This window comes from Lytechinus variegatus, chromosome 1, assembly GCF_018143015.1.
Source record: "Lytechinus variegatus isolate NC3 chromosome 1, Lvar_3.0, whole genome shotgun sequence".
Lineage (NCBI taxonomy): Eukaryota > Metazoa > Echinodermata > Echinoidea > Temnopleuroida > Toxopneustidae > Lytechinus > Lytechinus variegatus.
Window position 1 is genome coordinate 40,857,620 of NC_054740.1, and position 13,776 is coordinate 40,871,395.

Here is a 13,776-nt window from a genome sequence, read left to right on the forward strand (position 1 = left end):
TGGAGCATGTTCTTAGGTGCTAAGTCAGTTACACAAGGATATCATTTAGCACAAGAAAGGGTTTCCAATCATGACTGGAGCATGTTCTTAGGTGCAAGGTCAGTTACACAAGGATATCATTTAGCACAAGAAAGGGTTTCCAATCATGACTGGAGCATGTTCTTAGGTGCAAGGTCAGTTACACAAGGATATCATTTAGCACAAGAAAGGGTTTCCAGTCATGACTGGAGCATGTTCTTAGGTGCAAGGTCAGATACACAAGGATATCATTTAGCACAAGAAAGGGTCACCAGTCATGACTGGAGCATGTTCTTAGGTGCTAAGTCAGTTACACAAGGATATCATTTAGCACGAGAAAGGGTCACCAGTCATGTGTAAGGTCATTCGTAACTTACAAACAGCTTGATGAAACGCCCACCAGAATGGGAAAATATTACTGGAATTCAATCAAATCGGACAGATTTTGACCCCCAGGGTCTGTGACTCGGGCCATGTGGTGTCTAACCATATATTTTTAATATCAAAATGTTTTAAAGAGCTCCACAATCAGGTGGGATAAGTATCCTGGCCTTAGCAGAGTAGCTGTTTTTCTCTGTCTTTCAAGGAATAAACCCATTGCCAGTATCCCATTCACCTCACCTGGGTTGAGTGCAGAGCAGTATGGATTTTTTTGTCAAAGGAAATGAATATCTTGGAGTAGGATTTGAACTCATGACCTGATGAAAAGTCTAGAATCATGACCACTAAACCATCACCCATTCAATACATGTATAATGGTAGCAAAAAAATGTTTTATTCATCATATTATCAGTGCAAAAAGATTGGACTTTTTAACAACTCAACGAGTTGTATTAGTTAGCTACAATTTGTATCTTGCTTTCAATTGATATTAGATTGAAAGTATTACAAATATAGACTACTCAAACTTGCAATTAATGCCAGAGAAACTTTTGTCTGTCTGGTCCATCAGCAATATAAAGTTTGCCAGAAAATGGCAGAATCGTATCGCTTACAGGCACTGAAATTGCACATATAATTATGTTGAAATAGTGTGTTGGAGTTTGTTTCAGTATAAAGGTTTAAAAATAACTCTGTATTTTACCATTATGGAGCTTGAATTTATATATATCTGGAACCATGCAAATGAATGTATGTATTGTTGCTTCCATCTTGTGCATGTTTAAAATCTATTTAGCTCTCATGTTGTATGTGCATGGCGTAGACCGTCCAATGTTATTGCTGTTCAGAATGGTATGTGTGCCCTGTGGGTATAAATTATTGGTAGGAATTTCAGTCAAAATGAACAGCTGAGAATTGAGAATATTCTATACTGTGTGTAACTAGATCTTTTAAAATCATGGTATCACTTTCATTTCCTTGAAAATAATGAATAAAGCAATTCAAGGCATTTTTTGAAAATCTGCTAAACAGCCACCTTGAATAGAAATTCAGTTAAAAATTTAACATGAAGGGCTGCATGTAGGCTTTTGTAACAAACATACTGGTATTCTGAGGTGAGAAAATAAATCAGAAGTCTGAAGTATGGCTATGCATTTTCTTTTTCTTATTTATGGATTTATTTGCTTTCAGTAGGTGGTAAGTGAGGTAGGTTCAATTTACAGCATTACATATGAAATATTGGTGGGTCTTCCCCATGTGATTAGGTTGTAAAGTTGTAAATGTCATTTTCAAAAATGAAAAAACACGCAATGGATATAGAAATGTGATGCAGTTCACATTGAAATTGTGGATAGTTTGCAAACTATTATTAATGAATCTTTTGAAAAACAGCATTTTCTTTCTGATAAACATGTATGCTCAATTAATAACTTAATTGTACATTACAGAGGTATATTTATGGTTTAGTCATACATGCATTGATTTGAATACATGTATGTTCAGTCATTAGTGCCAGTATTCACCCAAGTTTTTGACCAATCAGAAGCTTTTCATGTGTCTCGTGAAATATATGCAAATAGCAATATCCTATTACCTAGGGCATTTAAGTGAAACCAGGGGCAGATTTATAAAGCATTTTGTAAGTTTAATAGAGCAACTTTAAGAATGACTGGTGAACCGTTCTTGTGGAAAATCCAATGCACCATAATGTTCATTGGCGATGGTTTGGTGCTGAAGAAAGGTACACCAGTCGTTCTTAAAGGAGAATGAAACCTTTGGACCAAGATAGCTTGTGTTAAAACAGAAAAATCAAAGAAACAGATCAACGGAAGTATGAGAAAAAATCGGACAAATAATGAGAAAGTTATGAGCTTTTGAATATTGCAATCACTAATGCTATGGAGATCCTCACATTGGCAATGCGACAAACTTGTGTGATGTTACTCTTGAACAACTCTCCCCATTATTTTAGTATATATTTCACTTAAATTGCCTCTTTTATTACATCTATCAGTAGAACATGTATTCTTTCTATAGGAGGGCATGTAATACAGATTTTTAAAGAATACATCATGGATAAAGAGTTTGTATCACCATACGAAAAAGCAAAAAGACACATTTTCAGGGTATTTCATAGTCCATCAAAGGGAAAGTTGTTCATCAGTGACATCACACATCCTTGCCGCGTTGCCAATGGGAGGATCTCCATAGCATTAGAGATTGCAATATTCAAATGCTCATAACTTTCTCATTATTTGTCCGATTTTTCTCAAACTTTCTTTGTTCTTATTCTTTGATTTTTCTGTTTCGACACAAGCCTACTTGTTCCAAAGGTTTCATTCCCCTTTAAAGTCACTATTTGACGATCAGCTTCATGAGCAACCCACCAGATGAAAGAGAATGCTAAGCTTTAAAGTGATGTGTTGTATATATGATTGAATTCATGATTAATCATCATTTTGGGGTTTAGTTTCTGGGACATGGTGCATTAGATAATGGATTTTTTAATGTACATTCATAGGCCCTTTCAATACAGCTCATATCTATTATACATGTACAGAGCTATTAAAAATATATAGAGTTATAAAAAAAAACATACAAAATACATGAGAAAGAACACTGCACCAATTATGTCATTATCTTTTGTTCAATGATATAAATGTAAAAAAAAATCAATAATCACTAAATTTTCTAAATTGGCAATGCAATTGAAATGTAATGAATACTTACAAGTTACAGGTATTTTTCCATTGAAATGTGGCAAATTTCTAAATGTTAAATACATTTTCATCAATCTCTAGCTACATCTGGATATTCAACTCAAAACTGTATTAAGTAAAATACCGCAGCGAAAGAAAAGTTGAATGTTGCCAATTTGGGGAATAAAAGCTGATTAAATGAGGCTTCAATTTATCCCTTATCCTTAATTGTTAAGGCCAGTGACAGTGCTCCAGTATTTTTCTATTGTTAGGGATTTACGAATAGTGAATAATAATGTAAATTTGGGTATGAACAGAAGATAATTTTTTTTAAATGAATAAAGGTACACGCATGTATGCTTAACATATCAGTTGAAGTGGCTATTTCTCCTCTAATTAGGCTTAAATGCCAATGTGAATATTTAGGTATTTAACAACATGCAATGCTACAGCCACAGCAATATAACCCACTCCAAACCTGCATTGCAAATAGCGTAATAGCTTTGATCGGTCAGGAGTCGGCTTCGTTGATGTGACTGTAGGACTGTTACAGTGTTGATGAAGGCTGTGTGGAAGCTTATGTCAAAGGAGATGGATCTAACCAATGTGGTGATGCATTCAGGCTCTGTCACTTCTTTCTGTGAAGCCATGCGGGTGATCTGCAGGCAATCACCCGCTCATCACTCATCGGCAACAAAGTTTGGTGCATATAGTAAAATTTTTTCTGCAAGCAAATTACCAGTAGGCTTGCGTGCACTTCTTCGGGCAACTGCATGCGAGATACGTGCGAGATGCTGTTAATGTGAGAGACCTGCAGGTACATGTAGCAAATATAATTACCCACAGGTCACAGGCAAGGCCCTCACGGAACGATGTGATGGGGCATTTATCCCTTATATATCATGTTCATCGGGGGGGGGGGGGGGGAGGAGGGGGGATGGTGTTTCATAAAGATTTTGTAAGTGTGACATACAGTGGCACTTCAATTCCAGTTGCGTGCTGAATATAATTCATCACTGCGTTGGTCAGATCAATCGAATTACGTGAAAAAAATAGCATGTGCATGATCCCGTTTGAGCATGACTGAAGCTATACTGATCTCTTAGTGAAACACCGCCAGGAATTTGAGTGAGAGATTTAGTCGCTCTTATCTCTCGAGGGAATGAATAGCCCCAAGCGTTTTTATTCAAGGAATGTAGATGTTGAAATTCATAAAGATATTGTATTTATGTATATGTGTGAACATATTTTTGAGTGCAAGTCATCTCATTCGTATTAAAGTGTTTGATGAATTCAAGAGCAATTATCAATGCATGGTGGACTAAGGTTTGCCTGGAAGTACATGGAAGAAAAGTCCTGATGTACATTTGCACCTGTAGAAAATCTATACATTTTGGACTAAGCCTGTCCACTGATATTTAAACATGTATGTGTACTGTAGGTCCGTGTTGTATCGCACAGGAGAAATGAGAACCATTTCGGTGCTACAATTCTAGGATTCTCTGAAATGGTGGAGGAATTTGCTAGAGTTGTAGATGCTACGTTGCTGTCGTGCCATGTAGCCAGGATAAGTTAATTGATGAGTTTTGTATCGAATGTCATTCAGTCTGTAATCCTAAGTTTTATTCTGTTTTGTCCCATTTGAATGGGGGGGGTAGGGGTTGCCGGATTCACCTCATGATTGCGACAATTGCCCTTACCCCTACCCTCTCCCTCCACTTTCCTCCATCCACAACCCATCTCCACTCTCCACCTTCACTGTATCAGGGGCCTGTTTCATAAAGGACTTGCAACTGTTGTAACTTTGCCATAATGGTAACTACCATGGTAACAGGGCTCAGCAGCCAACCATAAATCAAGGTTACCATGGTAGCTGCCACAATGGCAAAGTTACAGCAGTTGCAAGTCCTTTATGAAACAGGGCCCCTGATCTCATCTGTTTTGTTTGTAATGCTTCAAAAATAATAGTATACATTCATTACCTGGTAAGCTTCAATGTTCTGGGGCCCGTTGCAGAAAGAGCTGCAATCAGTCGCAACTCTAAAAAATCATGCGCAACTTGATTTTCAACCAATCAATAGCACGCGTTTGGGATCGATTTTTTGACTTGTGTTAAACGTAACTCTTTCTGCAATGGACCCCTGAAATACTAGTCCACTGACAAACAATCCACATAATATACATGTAGATGGATCGAAGCAAATCATCAGTGAATTGCAGAAGATGTGACAATTCCTGGTTGCTCTTCCACTAATTCGTTAAAAAAGAGTCCCATGGGACATACTTATTGGGCAAATTGCAAGAAACAAACAAATTTTAATTGCAAATCAATTAGGGTAACTCCGAAAATCAGGTTTGATGGAGAGTGGCATTTGAACGCATATCAATTACAAATTTGTGTGCAATGAATGTATTTTTTGCTGGAGAGGAGCGTTTCATCAACATTTTTATCCAACAAGTCCTTGATTATGATTGGCTAAGAGGCACTGATACCATAGTAAGTGTATGGTAAAACACTACTTGTCGGATAAATGTTTGACAAATCCTTTCGCGAAATGCTCCCCAGGGCTAATGTTTGATTTGTACTTGAACATTGGTTCCATGTAATACCAATAGTCTTTTGTAAAATAAAATTGTAATATTATGCATTTATCCCCAGTTTATATCTGGGCATTAACATGGAATCGCACAAATTAACCAGCATTTCAGAAAAAAAATTGTGTAGCAAGAGCCAAGAGAATTGTAGCTTTATAATGTTGTACATTTTACTGTGTAGCCATACTATGCACGTATGAATCATTTTTGACGTTTTAAAGTAGTCTGACTCTACTATATTATCTTTTTCTTTATTGAAAAGCAAAGCTAAATCTGTGAAATTACTTTCAAAGCATTTGCATAGACTACAAAACAGTTCATATAGCACAGTATGATTTCAATTCGTGTCAAACTTTGCATCTGTAATATTCCAACTTTCATTTCAGGTGTGTGATGCTGTGTGTTATATTTAGTAATAGCTCTCTTTTTTGCAAGATCATTACATGAATAATTTCAATCTAAATTTTAAGTGACTTTGACTTGAATGATTAATTGAAAACCAAGCCCTGTTGCCTGAAGTTAAATGGGAAGTTCAACCTGACAAATATATTATTGTTGAAATAGCAGAACAAATGATGAAAAAATATTGGTGAAGGTTTTAGGAAAATCCAATAAAGATTAAGAAAGGTATTAAGGTTTATATATAACTATTATTTTTTATTTGCAATGTCACATACTGGCAGCTGCCCCATGTGTTATGTAATATTAAATGCATAAATTTCAAATTTTTTTTTCAATGGTTTATAATGTATATAATTTTCTTCTTTCGGGAGCAGGAGTGAAATTTGACTGTTGGTATCTGAAGGTACAATAAAAATATTTATTTTTTTTGGATAAAATTACATTTCATTGAATTTCGTAAGTCACGATACATTGGAAGCTTTATGATGTTACAAATAAAAAAAATATGAAATTCAGATAACTTTTAAAATCTTTTATGGAATTCCCTCAAATTTCACCAATGTTTTTTGTATAAACTTTGTGCAAGGTTGAACCCTATGACAAAATTCACGTGGAATTTTATGCAACATTTGGGACCTTGCATTGCTGTACTGCTATAAGGTGTGGCCTTTAGATACTACAGGTGAATTTCTTGGGACCACGAACATCTGTTTGATGTACAGAAGATGTACACGTTCGCATATTCTGGTCTGAGAAAAGAATGCTTCGGCTTTAATATGGAAGGTCGACTTACGTAAAGTCTAATGTATTCCTTATGACATATTTTACCAGGAGTTTGCATTGAAAGCTGCTCTGATTATGATTACACACTCATAGAGAAATGCTACATTTTTTTGGTAATATTTCAAAATGTACAGTGTATCTGCCTTGAATTGCACAATAACTAAATTTAGTAATGTAAGAAATTTAAAATACTGATATTTTTTTTCTTTGTCATAAATTCATCAATTCGACAGAATTATTGAAAGTTTGTTGATACTGAACGCATGGACAATATTCATATTGTGCATCCACATTTGCCTTGTTTTGTGAAATCAGCATTGGCGCATGTGGGTAATATGAGCTTGTGATTGCGCACTCCAACAAAAAAAAAGAGGTGGGGATTTGGGATCCCCTTTCGGATTAAACCTTCACTGTGAACCTAACTCTAGTTCATAGTTTCACACCACCATGCATAATACAATCCTCTCCATTGAAAATGCATTTGAAAAATGGAATTAGACTGTTTGTACATCTCTATTTCTCATTTCATTCGTATTTAAAGAGAAAAAAGAGGACCATCAAAACTGCTGATATTCTGACAATTTCAAAGTCTGTTTGTTAAATCAGTAGGTTCATGTATATTGTATTGTAACTTTTTATGTGGTAGCTCCGATGCCTTATTGTGTGCTGGCATTTGGACTGTGTGTATATGTATCCGTTCTTGGACAAATCGATTCACGATATCACCCCAGGCCAGTCAATATTGCTATTATTAACCAAATCAGACATCTAGAGTAAAATCGTTTAAATTTGGATATTTATTAGAGTTTAAGAATGGGAATCTAAGAATGGACGCATCCCTGACCAGTGGGGACGCAGTATCCAGATTGTCTCAACTTGATTAACTTTGTGATGTAAGCACTGCGCGATTCAAGGACGCGTACAAAAACACGTAGAATACCCGGATGTGAGCGCTGCCTTTTATTGCCCGCTGCATTTCCATGCATTTTCTCACTGACTTCTGAGCGGGCAATAAATTGGGCCCAGGGATAAACAATTGGAAATTTATTGACCGGCCATTTGATCCCAGTCTTTATAAGCAGATAACAATGTATCAAAGTTGCCCTGCTCAGATGTCTGATACGGTTAATGATTATTATACACATTTTGGGGTCCATTTTTTGTTTATCAAGCCCTGCTACAAGAAAGATACAAGCGATTTGAGGTTTGTTGTGAAATACAGCCTTGGGGCAAATCATGCATGTAAAGGTGAAGTCCACCCCAGACAAAATGTTGATTTGAATCAGTAGAGAAAAATCAAACAAGCAAAATGCTGAAAAGCTTACCAAAATCGGATGTAAAATAAGAAAGTTATGACACTTTAAAGTAACCAACATTTTAAAGCTTCATTTTCAGTTATATGCACAACTCAGTAACCTGCAAAAGAGAGTCAATGATGCCCTTCACTCACAGTTACTTTTGTTTGTTATTGTTTTAATTGTACGATTTTCCAATTTTTACAGATTTCACAATAAGGACCAACTAAACTGAACCCTAAAATGTAATTAAAAAAATAAAGGTAATCCACTTGTTCATGGAGAAATAAATAAAACTTTGTTTCGCTGGACAATGAGGAGAATTAGAATACTTCAACTTTCATATAAAGGATGTGCATATATTGATTGCAATTGATAGTGGTGTATTTGTATCTTTTTCGTATTACAGGAATTTATGTCGATAATGCATTGATTTGTGATTAATTGCATATTTGAATAAGCGATACTGATTGGTTAATTGCCAGCAATATGAATAACAGCATGTAACAATTGATCTTAATTGTTTCTTGTAATTGATAATGCGATGCCAAACTATTTTCACCCCTACTGTACAATATAAGAAGAATTGCTGTATTTATGTAAAGTTGGATGTGTGATTCATATATAGGCCTATAGTGTGTATACATTTGAAGTTGGAACAGCAATGCATATGAAATTGATGCCATGTATATAATACATTGTACATGTATTACTTTGACAATGAAATAAAAAGGAATAATCTTGTAAGGAACTAATTTGACTCTATCTTGATTTTTGTGTGCGTATTCTTTGAAGATATTTCTTTATTCTTATCTAACATAGATGATTTTAAAGGAAAGCATATATACCAATTCGTCAAACTTTCTTTGTAAAATGTTAATTGTACCTACATATTATTCAGCCCCCCTCCCCTTCCTGGATTTCTGTCTGATATCGTCTGTGATTTTATGAACAGGCTCAAACCAGGGGGGGGGGGGCACTTCCATTGATGAGTGAATACCATGCACGACCATGTTGTCTCGAAAAGCACCCTAAAGAAGCATTTTCCATATTCTGAAAATGCACCCCTTAACAAGCATTGGCGTGTGAAACCCTACTCTTAAACAAGTATTGGAAACAAAACGGTACCCTAGCTTGACAAGTATTCCCTGAATTGAATCCCTAAACAAGTACAGCAATATTTCAATTTTTATATAGGCCTATGTCACAAACTTCGGTCGTCGGTCTCCTTCACGTACATCATTGGGTTTAGTATGGCCCTACCTCCCACACCTCGCGAAGTGTTGATTGTTGGGGCAAGTACATGTACATCCTTTAAAAAAAATTTTAGTCTTTTTTTTTTTTACTAACTCAAACTTTCTGGTTCGGGTAAAAAATAGTAGCTTCTGAAATGCAAACATGCGCTTCTTTTCAAATATTTAATTGCAGACAAAATTTTGTACATTATAAAAGAATATAATGTGTGCTTTAAATTGGTATAAATAATTTATCTTGTTTCTTCCAAAGCGCTAAGTTAAGAGTGCCTGAAAGACATCCAAACTTTGAATGCGATCATCTCGGTCATGTTTTGGAGACCAGCCGAATTTTGAGCCAGTTCGTTAAATCACTGACAAAATATGGGGATTATGCATTTCTGTTCAAACAAAAAATTCATCTTCCACTTTGGAAAATAGGAAATTTCATCAAAGGCAACTTTTTAATTGAAATGCCACGAGATATAGAATCATTGGTTACCTTATGTGCATAAAATTGGGATGTGTATATTACCATATTGTGAAATTAAGTACAAAATTTTTAATGTCATAACTTTTACTTTCATATTATACTGTACATCTGATTTTGATTAAGTTTTCAGCATTCTGATCTGATTTTCTCCTTTTTTTCAAATCCACTTCTTGTTGGGATTGAATTGAACAAATTGTGACCAATTACTCTGCGAAACTGGGTTTTGACATTTAAATTCTTCATCTACATGTACTGTTCATATCACATTAGGAAAGAATAAGTAACTGATGAAATAATGTACATGAAATGCTAGAAATCAGTTGTATATGTTAAAAAGTTATAACAAAAAATTTTGATTTCCTTTTCTTTTATTTTTTTTTTGGGGGGGCACCCTTAATCCGTGAAATATGAAAAATGCTCTTAAACAGCAATTTTAATAACTAGGGCCCAAATAAGCATTTGCATGTTTGCATCATGAAAATTTACATGCATTTAGTGGTACCTACGACTTTTTCGAATAATTTCAGTGACGACAACAATACACACAGACCACACATCATCAACACAAATCAAAAATTACAATTGTACCGCAAAAGTTGAATTTTTCTTTTTGAGTTTTGAAACATTTATTTCCGACCCAGAACAAGAGTCCTCTTGATAGATGACCGGATCTAAATCCAATTTCATTTCAACTTTGATGTTTATAACACATTTTCTTTACATACAGGCAAAATATATATACACCGTGAACATATACATAATTATTGAGTTTACAACTAGATTTATCTCTCATTATGAGCATTTCCCATATAGAAGTTTTTAAATTTGGCTCTCTTTCTGCATCGTATTTACAAATCTACTGGAAATTATCTCAATGTACAGCATATGAAAAATAGTTTTGCTTTCTGCATTTTCACGTGAAAACGTCAGTATAAAGAATGATTTTGAAGCATGAAGTAGGGAAAAATAGGGCTATTTGTTTTGATTTTTCTCTCCATTATTCAAAGTATATCCAATACAACCCAGATCAGAGGAGTAAATTCCATGTACACTAAGGCCCCATTAATACAAGGCCTGGTGAACGATTCTACGACTGACTCTTGTGATTGACTGCACATTGAAGTTCAATGTTGAATTTTACAATCAATCCCATAGCCAGCTGTTCAGCTTGTATTATGGACCAATATTCTTCAATCATGCACTTCATATACCACACGCTACAGGTGGTGCTTGCACTACAACAGAACTCATGAATAGGACCACGCACACGGAATAGCTGAGCCACAAAATACGTAATCTTATCTGCATGAAGAAGTCATTAATGAACAAATGACATCACCTGAAGTCCTGGGCCCTGTCTTACAAAGAGTTCCTATTGATCCGATCAACCTCAACTATATGGAAACACGTCAATGTCATTTTTTTCTTTTCTACAGGAAATTTGCACAATGTCCTTTGTAAAGAAAGAGAAGCACACTGAATTTCCAAGGAAACAATGAATATATGAAAATACATCATATCGAGAAAATATCATGAACAAATGTGCATTTTAGATCTTGACGTTGCTGGCTTTCCATAATTGTGGTCATCTTACTCTTATGAGAGGCCCCAGTCCCTGTAACTCAAAGCATGATATCAATTAGAGGGTTGAGCTCAACAATTGATTGCATTGACCAACATGTGCAATCATGTAAGTTCAATTGCTATGTTTTTTGTTACCGGGGCCCGTAACATGAGCTGAGACAGCGCTGTGGGGACACAAAGACATGTAATTCCTATCTAAACTAATCATTTCGATGACATGATAACCTCAACAACAAACCCTGCCAACATGCAAATAATTACAATCTGGAGCATTGCCCCACACCTTGATTTTCATGTAAGTATAAAGATACTTTTGTTCACCAAAAAGGTTATGTAGACCTGTTTAAACATGAGAAAATATTTTTTGTTTGTGACAAAATAACACTTCATCAATATATTACCTTTGCTGTCTCATAACAAACACTATTTGAAATACTAGCCACTTAGTGGACATTTATCAAATTTGATTTCTATTTTACTACAGGGATTAACTTGATGCCTAGTGCTAAGTTATTTCCAGTAAATGTCATAATGTATAATGTGACCTTTATTACAGACAAATGAGGAAGAACCTTTTTTTTCAAACTAGGAAATCATAATACTAGGGTTCTTGACAAATTATATGGCATTGGAGGTACAGTACCTGACAATGAATATTTTCTGTGGTTGTTTGCTATTCCATTCAATAGAAAAGAAAACATTTGAGAGGATGATATATCACTTGAAAGAGAAGAATAAATACATATTTCAGAACTTTTACAAAAATCCACAACTACTGCAACACACTGCCATTCCAAAAGGATAATCTTGATGTTTGACTTGTAATCTCTTTTGATTTTAAAACAGAGTACCATGGCCCAAGTTAAACTAGACTTAAGAAATTGGGCTATAGACAATTGAATCTAGTACAGGGACAACTCTATTCCAAAGGCAACATTTATAATTGATGACTCATGAAATATATTGCCTTTTAAACATAACATAAATCTGCCAATTAATGCATTTTGAATAATGAATCACTAGACAGAGAAAAGAAAACTTTAAAACAATATTGCAAACTTCAGGAGATTTTGAACATATTTTCTAGGGAATTAGCAATGAACATGTCACATCCACTGTAAAAGAACCTATTGAGAATGAAGTTGAGTTGGCGAAACCCTGATTTCTCAATTTTCATCTACTAGTAATTGGATCAGATTCCAGACTTTCACCAAATGTATATCCATTCTTAATAGGTACCGGTAACCATCACACAAAATGATTACCGGTTATTTCCAATTGTCGGTGTCACAGTCGGATAGCCTTTCAAAATCAACATGTAAATAGTGAAGACAAAATATACAAAATGTTAAAATGAGCATGCACTTATATATATGGTTTTTCATAGAGCTGTTTTTAAAGTTATGCAAAATTTTACGCACGACTGAAACAATTTCCTAAGTGTTAATTCAGCCACATAGGGATACATCATTTAGCACAAGAAAGGGTCATCAGTCGTTCATAACTTTAGAAAAGCTTTAGGAAATGGCCATCGGACTTACAAAAATGTGTCTCGGGATCTCTGTAGTCTATGCATAATTTCAAGAACTACAAAGAACCAGAATCCTATACTTTCAATTTTGTAAGATTATTATAATATTACTGTTGATGCCCAATACTTTTTTCTCAATAACCATTATCAGCCATACAAAAAAAGATGTTATTCCTAACAATGCAATAACAGAGGCCCCTGTTACAACTGGTTATGTCACAACAATGCCTTATTTGCACCTTGGATCAACATTTTGCATCACATTCCAAAAGATGTGACTGGGCCTACCGTTAGTGCTCTGTTAGTACTAACAATGTATCTATACAGCCCGTACAGACCACTTAATTGCGCAACATAATTGGTTGGCTTTCAAGTGCGCAAGTGATTACAATATAAAGCCTAGTGATTCGATCAGGGGGCTAGTTTCTACAGTTGATAACATTGATTTACGATCAATCCTAAACAATTAGCCAAACACTCACTAAGCTCTATGGCCCGAATTCACAAAGGTGGTTTTGAAAACCCACGGTTGAATCTATGGTTTATGCAGATATCCTGTATAAATTGCGCTCAATTTAGCGTGGAGCGGGCATGTACACGTATAAAAATTCCAATGCTGATGCGCGCTTTAGTCACAGTGCGCAGAATTGACGCCTGTTACCATGGTTAGATACACTAATTTTTTCATGAGTCCACCGTTTGAGGAGTGGACTCATTAATTAAAACAATAGACTCATGAATAAAATAGCATGGATTACCACGC